At 35.6% G+C, this 8,257-nt stretch overlaps 1 long non-coding RNA gene across 1 annotated transcript; it reads right to left on the reverse strand.

Moving 5' to 3' along the window:
* Positions 1-5,903: 5,903 nt before the first annotated feature.
* LOC115412743 (uncharacterized) lies at positions 5,904-8,061 on the reverse strand. The gene is made up of 3 exons (XR_003934380.1): positions 7,831-8,061; positions 6,317-6,425; positions 5,904-6,183 (listed from the first exon to the last, which is right to left on the reverse strand). It is a non-coding gene; the product is annotated as an uncharacterized LOC115412743 (long non-coding RNA).
* Between the last annotated feature and the right edge of the window lie 196 nt (positions 8,062-8,257).

Below are 8,257 nucleotides of genomic sequence, written 5' to 3' on the forward strand. Positions count from 1 at the left end.
ACATATACACACACACACGTGGGGAGGGGCTCTCGGTGTGTGTGGCGTGAAGCGAAGCAGCGCTGGTAACAAGCAGATAACAGTCCCACCAAGATGGTAATGCCAATGCTCTGCACTGGGAGGAAGAGGAGGAGGAGGAGGAAGAGGAGGAGGAGGAGGAGGAGGAGGAAGAGGAGGAGGAGGAGGAGGAGGAGGAGGAAGAGGAGGAAGAGGAGGAGGAGGAAGAGGAGGAGGAGGAGGAGGAGGAGGAGGAGGAGGAAGAGGAGGAGGGGACTGGGACCATCATTCCCATTCAGAACCCCCCCCCCACGCCCCCATGATTCCAGTCATGTCGGAGGCAGTCGTGTTTCCCCTGCTGGCATGTCAGTCTCCCCAAATTGTTTCATGTTCTTTAGAGCGACTAAATAAAACCAAAAGGCAAACAAATCCTCCTGGGAGAGAGAGAGAGAGGAAAGAGAGAGAGAGCGAGGGAGAGGGGTAGAGAAAATACTCCTGTCGGATACTTTGTAGTTGTGCCTGCATCTAATACTTTCTAGTCTGGTTTCTTCAAAACGGCATTTTCTATTGGAGCTCCACTCTAACCCTGTGGAGGCTCTGACAGGAGCAGGAGTGTCTCTTAAGGGTTTACTGCCATCTGTTGGTGCTGAGTGAAACTGATTATCAGTAAATAACCTTCTGTTTGTTCCACGGTATTAGGATTTGAGGACACATCCCGACTCCAGGGCGCAGGATTTCACTTATACAGAAAAGAAACAGTGGAAGTGTAAACGTTAGATATGCGGCTGAAGGTTGAACAGAACTGCAGGAACACGCTCCAGAATCAAACGACCAGGAAGAGCTGTCGTCTGTCTGTAAGTGGCTGAAAGTGTGGAACAGTCTGGATCTGCAGCACAAGCCACGCCAAAACATCCACAGGTTTAAAGCACTTTACAAGCATATGGTCTGGTCACAGTACAGGGGGCGGGGCTTATTGTTCATTCCATCCTTGGCTCTTTCTTACCTCTGTTGGTTTGTGTTTGTTGTTGTTTACCATGTTGGTCTGTGATTATTGTTGAAATATATTGTATTTTAAGTTTGACAGACTATCATTTAGATCACAGGTGTCAAACATGTGTCCCAGGGGCCAAAACCGGGCCGCCAATGGTTCCAATCCGGCCAGTGGGATGAATTTGCAAAGTGCAAGTTAGGGCATCGAACTCAAAAATAATATCATAATAACCTATAAATAATGACAACACCAGTTTTTTTGTCTTTGATTTAGTGCAAAAAACATTAAATTATGAAAATGTTTACATTAACAAACTATCCTTTAACAATAAAATGTGAACAACCTGAAATGTCTGAAGAAAATAAAGTGCAATGTTAACAGGTTAAACACCCCCACCCCCACCCCCATAGCTTCCACCTGGACCTGATGGAAAGCTATTGGGGGGCAAACTGGTACACCAAGCCGCGCCTCCATGGATCTAGTTCTGAGTAATGCTTTCCATCAGGTCCGACAAATAAATGAATACACATTCGCACTCTTCTGCTGTTTCTATTTTCTTTAATGCTGGTGGATGACATTTTATTTGACTTCATTAACGCCAACTCCCATCACCGCGTCGTGTCCTGTCTGGCTTCCACACCGCTGCACTTGGAGGGCTTGATCCGTGCGTGAAGCGGGGCTTGGAGGTCGGAGCACAGCTCGGTTCTGAGTTCTGGAAACGGAACCGGTTACGAGAACGGAAAAAACTTCCCACTCCCCTGAAGGCTTTTCAGCAGCACAGGTAGAAGGAGCTCCTGCCTGGATCAGGGACCACTGTCCCACTGACACAGAGAAACAGAGCCAATTGAAGTTTTTTCAGAAAACAGTATCTCATAAACTCAGAAAAACAGAGCAAAAAAAATTTTTTTTTTCAGAAAACAGTATCTCATAAATTCAGAAAAACAGCGCCAATTTTTTTTAAACTTATTTTTTCTCGTAATTATGATAATTATCTTGTTAATTCAGAAAAACAGAGCCAAATTTAATTTTTTGTGTGAATGCAATACACTTCCGTACCAATCTGATCTGAAGTGGATAAGTAAAATAATAGCATAATATATAAATGACAGCTCCAAACTTTTGTCTTTGTTTTAATGTGAAAAAAGTGAAATTACATGATGAAAATGTTTACAATTCCAAACTATTTTTTTTAAACAAAATGTGTCTCATCTAAACAACCATGAACAACCTAATAATAGGTGTAATTTTACCAATATTCTGCCTGTTACTAAATGTTTTGTGCCTTTATAGATCCACTGTGATCTGTTATTAGGATATCATTTTACTGGTCCAGGTCAAATTTGAGATCTAATTTGTCTGAGCCATACACTTTTGTTTTTTATTTTGTTTTTTTAGTCAGAAATAAACCTGTGTTATTAAAAATATTTCAATCAGAATCGACTTTGAATGAGACCAGGGGTGTCAAACTCATTTTAGTTCCATAGAAAAGTAAAATTACATGATGAAAATGTTTATAATTCCAAACAATTTTTTGACAAAAAAGTGTCTGATCTAAACAACTGTTAACCTAATAATAGGTGTAATTTCACCAATATTCTGCCTGTTATTAAATGTTTTGTGTATTTGCAGATCCACTGTAATCTGTAAATTTTAATGCACATGTGTAAATGATAAACCGAGGCAGAATAGTGTTAAAACTGCACTTGTACTTTTTTTTTGTGCTAAAACAAAGAGAAAAATTTGTGGTTTTTCTTTAAGGTTATTAATATATTATTTTACAGGTCCGTCCCATTTCAGATCAAATTTGCCTGAGCCACAAGCGTTTGTTGTTGTTTTTTAATTTAATTTTTTAGTCAGAGATAAACCTGTATTATCAAAAAAAAATATGAATCAGAATCGACTTTGAACTAGACCAGAAAAGTAAAATTACATGAAGAAAATGTTTACGATTCCAAACTATCTTTTGACAAAAATGTGTCTAATCTAAACAACTGTTAACAACCTTATAATAGGTGTAATTTTACCAAAATTCTGCCTATTATTAAATATTTGGTGCCTTTTTAGAGCCACTGTAATCTGTAAGTTTTAATGCACATGTGTAAATGATAAACTCAGGCAGAATACTGTTAAAACTGCACTTGTACTTTTTTTTGTGCTAAAACAAAGAGAAAAATCTGGAGTTTTGATTCAGTGGTTATTACAACATTATTTTTCTGGTCCGCCCCATTTGAGATCAAATTTGCCTTAGCCATACACTTTTGTTTGTTTTTTCTTTAGTCAGAGATAAACCTGTATTATCAAAAAAATTTGAATCAGAATCGACTTTGAACGAGACCAGGGGTGTCAAACTCATTTTAGTTCCACGGAAAAGTGAAATTACATGATGAAAATGTTTATAATTCCAAACTATCTTTTGACAAAAATGTGTCTGATCTAAACAACCATGAACAACCTCATAGGTGTAATTTCACCAATGTTCTGCCTGTTACTAAATGTTTTGTGTATTTGTAGATCCACAGTAAGTTTTAATGCACATGTGTAAATGATAAACCGAGGCAGAATACTGTTAAAACTGCACTTGTAGTTTTTTTGTACTGAAACAAACAGAAAAATTAGTGGTTGTGGTTTGTGGATGGTCATTTTACAAAAATCCACATTTCTCTGTGACCACTTCAGATCAAATCTGCCTGAGCCATAAGCTTTTTTTTTTTTCTGCCTGTTAAAGGGAAGTTTTTCCTCGCCACTGTCACCAATCACAAGTGTTTGCTCCTGGAGGATTCTGTTGGGTCTCTGTAAACTTGATTTGATTCTGATTTGAATTGATAAAGCACTTTGTGACTCTGTCTGTGAAAAGTGCTCTATAAATAAGAATTACTTACTTACTTACTTACTCACCACTGAACCAAATTAAATGGGGTTTTCCGCAAGATGTACAGAACAAGTTATAGTTTCAAACCCTGAAATAGCATTTAGATTGTTTCATTATTCTGAAAGTTATCAAAGCGGGGAGTCCGATTGTAATTTTTTTTGGGACTTACAGTATACATGTATGTTTTTTTTGTCATTCATATTTCATTTGTGACTAATTGCAATCAATATCTACTGCAGATATCCATTTTTTCTTTTTTTCCATATATGCCATATGGTGATGTTTGATTAGATATGTTCATGTATATGTATGTATGTTCTTGAATATTTGTATAAGAAAAACTAAATAAAAATTAAGTTAAAAAAAACAAAAAAAACAAAAGTGTACGTGTCAGGTAAATTCGACCCCAGTCGTCTGACAGGGACAGGCTTAAACATTCCCACTCTGAATTCTGGATTTGTCCGGTGGCGTCGTATTAAACGTAGCAGCCTGTTTCCGACTTTGTACAATGACATGTCATAATGAATGTGCGCGGACCCCCGTTTTCATAACATCTTGAATCACCATCTCACTCTTGTTTATGCATGCTCGACTGAGCAGTAATTACCATTTAGAGTGGGATAGAAGTGAAGTGATTGAGATTGTGTTTGCACCTCGGGTCATGAATGCCAGGCTGTGTTTTGTGATTACTTGATTAGATGGAGGCTGGAGAAGATAAACTGAAGGAGATTTTCAAAGGATTTGAGTTCGATCTGTGACCGAACGAGGAATTCCCCTAAATTACCATGAGGATCTTTTCATAAGTGCATAAATAAGACTGATATTTTTCACTAGTGCATCCCTTGGAGGTATTTTATTGTGCTAGCAATTGACTCAGAATGAATTCAGGGTGAATTTTATGTCTATTTGTTGTTTTGTTTATTTGTTTTGATGATCATTATTTGTATTTTTAATTTTTGTCATTTATAGCAAACGAGTGATGTATTAATGTTGGCTGTTTTAGGTCTTGTTTCTGTCACCTGCCTAAGGACTGCAGAAGAGAAGTAGTTATTTTTAGGGCTGTGTATCGGCAAGTATCTGGTGATACGATACAAATCACAATACTAGGATCGCAATACGGTAAATCACAATACTGTTAAAAACGCAATTTGTTTTGTTTCTTTTTTTTAAAGGATTATTTCCTTGAAGAATTGAATTACACCAGAAATCTGCACAAATACTAAACACATTTTTATTTGATCAGAACAGGATCTAATGTTATATCACAAAATGTTCTGTGTTCAAACTGAAATTCTGTTTCAGACATTCCAGTTTCAGATCCTGTTCAAATGTTCATATTCTATTAGTTCAGAACGAACATCAGAACAGGATTTTAGTTCAATCCCAACAAAGGAACTAACATTATTTAATAAAAAAGTGTTAAATAATAATACATAAAATGTAAGAAAAGAAAAACAAAAAAACAAAAATGAACCTCCACAATATCTGCATTTGAATAAATACCTAAAAATATTGATACAGTACTTTTTAATATCGATACAGTATTGTGAAATGAAATTTCGCGATATATTGCAGAACTGATATTTTCTTACACCCCTAATCATGATACTGTTAAAAAGGCAATTTTTTGTTTGTTTCTTTTTTTTTATTAATATTTTCCAGAAGAATTGAATTACACATTTTTATTTGATCACAACAGGATCTAATGCTATATCACAAAATGTTCCTGTGTTCAAACTTAAATTATATTTTACAGACATTACAGTTTCAGATCCTATTCAAATGTTCATATTCTATTAGTTCAGAACTAACATCACAACAGTATTTTAGTTCAATCCCAACAAAGGAACTAACATTATTTAATAAAAGAGTGTTAAATAATAATAAATAAAATATAAACAAAAAAGAAAAACAAAAATGAACTTCCACAATATCTGCATTGGAATAAATACCTAAAAATATGGATGCAGTACTTTTTAATATCGATACAGTATTGTGAAATGAAATATTGCAATATATTGCAGAACCGATATTTTCTTACACCCCTTGTTATTTTTCTAATTCTGGCATATTTACATGGGTGTATTTTAATACAGCGATGTTCATAAATGTGCACGGTCCCTATTAAATAAACCAATAAAATAAAAAATAAGAAAATAATTCCTGAAGTGCAGTCTAGGACTTTTATTATCAAAGGAAAGCAGTGGATGTGTGTAGTGGTTGTGAGGCTCCCATTGTCCAACCTAGAATAGAAGTAACGTCCTCTTGATTCAGACTGTTGAATCTACAAGTAGAAAAACCTTGGTTTCACTGATGGAAGCGAAGTCTGAAACAAGACGACAACTCTGGATCAATGATGGCAAGTCACAACCACTATACAGTCATTTTTTTCCCGTAACAATAAAAATTCTAGACTTCACAGTTGAAATGACAACAGGTAACACAATAAAAGACAGTACCTTACAATAGTCTAAACCATAGGTGCCAAACATACGCCCATGGGTCAAAACCGGCCTGTCAGATGGTCCAGTCCGGCCCCTGGGATGAATGTGGAATGGAGAAATTACACTGAAGACAGGACAAAAACATTCCAAAATTAAATAATTGAATAAAGAGCTACTCTGTTTTGTTTTACTTCATGTTTAGTGGTCGTTTGTATGTACGTGGGAAGGGTGGGTGGGGATTCGGTTAGTTAACCCTCTGGTATCCCGTCCAGCAGGGCCCTTACGAAGCACCGAGTGCCTTTCTGACACACTTGTGGAATTATGTCAAAAAAATTTTCATACACTTTGTTTTTAATTCTTTTACACTTTTTTCCTATTTCATCAACTTGAGCCGTAAATAAAATACCAACTATTCAATAATTGTCACATTTTTTTTAACCCTTTAAATGCCGTGTTTGTGATGTAAACAAACCATTTTTTTGGCTGTAAAAAACACAAAAAATTATTTATTTTCGATACACTGCATAAAAAGTGAATCATGTATTATTTGATTTTTTTTCATCCTGACATACGTCAATGATTAACTCCAACATTGGTTAATTTGCATTATTATTTTTGGTGCTAAGTCAAATGTTCAAAAATACTTGCATCTGTCACCAAGTGTGCAAAAAATGCACACCTATAAATCAAACTATTAAATATTATATATTGATTTATTTTTCTGCTCTAATTTGATTTTATTTTTGTAAATTAAGGTCAGCCCTAATCATACAGATCAAATGGAAGAACGAGTGCGTTTTAGGCACACTTGGCAGACAGATGCTAGTCTGGTCATTTTCTTTTGTTTACAATGTGCACATTTTAGTTGGTGGACAGAATTTAAAAGATCATGCAAAAATGAACAACTTTTGAATTCTAACCTTATTTAAATTGTGAAAAATATGAAGTTTTTTAAAACCAAGTGTAAAGTGTGCTTAAAAGGCACACCCGGATACCAGAGGGTTAAACTAAGAAAAAGAATTCAAGACACTGTATCTAAAATGCATTTTATATTGTTTTTCCTTTCTTGAATTAAATAAATATAAAAAAAATAAAATAACAATAAAGCGCTATGATCTAATTACTGTTTGTTGGTTAGTATTCTGTCAATTTAATTTAGGCCAAGGTTTTTCATTGTAGATTTCAGATTTCCTAGTTTACATGGGCATGACCCAGAAGAGACTGACTGATGTTGTATGGTTCTGTGTTATCTGATGATCCTATGTGCTCCAAATGAAACTTCACTATCACTACCACTAAATACAGAAAATAAACATTAAAATATTGAAAATTTCAAATAAAATACAGGCCTTAAGAACATAAACACACTGTGACATAGGAAGTTTCAAACACATTTGTACATTCAGTATGATGTAGATATCTTAAATTAATGTTTGACATTTGAAATAAATTGGTACGGCACACAACACCTGATAAAACCTTCATTTTGTGAACCCGCTTTAGGGTCACGGGGATCAGAGAGAACCTACGCAGACACGGGGAGAACATGGAAACTCCACATAGAAAGGTCCCACCCCTTCAGCTGGTGGTGGACTGGAACCCGCGACCTTCTGGATGTAAAGCAAAAAGGAAGCTCTTTATTGAATTATCTCTACCTGTTACTAAACATTCTGTGTGTTTGTAGATCCACTGTGATCTGTAAGTTCTAATGAACATGTGGAAATGATAAACTGAGGCAGAATATTTTTAATTGCACTTATTTTTCTCAAGACATTTCACATTGTTTGTTAAAACTAGGGCTGTCAAAATTAATGCGTTAACATGGATTAATCCATCATCATGATTAATCGGATTAAAATTTTTTTAAGCGGTTAACCCATCTGCAGTGCAGAATGAGTCTGACTCGGTCTCTGGCAACACATTTGGGTCAGTTTGTCCAAGTAGAGTTAGTGTTAA

The sequence above is a fragment of the Sphaeramia orbicularis genome, chromosome 21 (assembly GCF_902148855.1).
Source record: "Sphaeramia orbicularis chromosome 21, fSphaOr1.1, whole genome shotgun sequence".
Lineage (NCBI taxonomy): Eukaryota > Metazoa > Chordata > Actinopteri > Kurtiformes > Apogonidae > Sphaeramia > Sphaeramia orbicularis.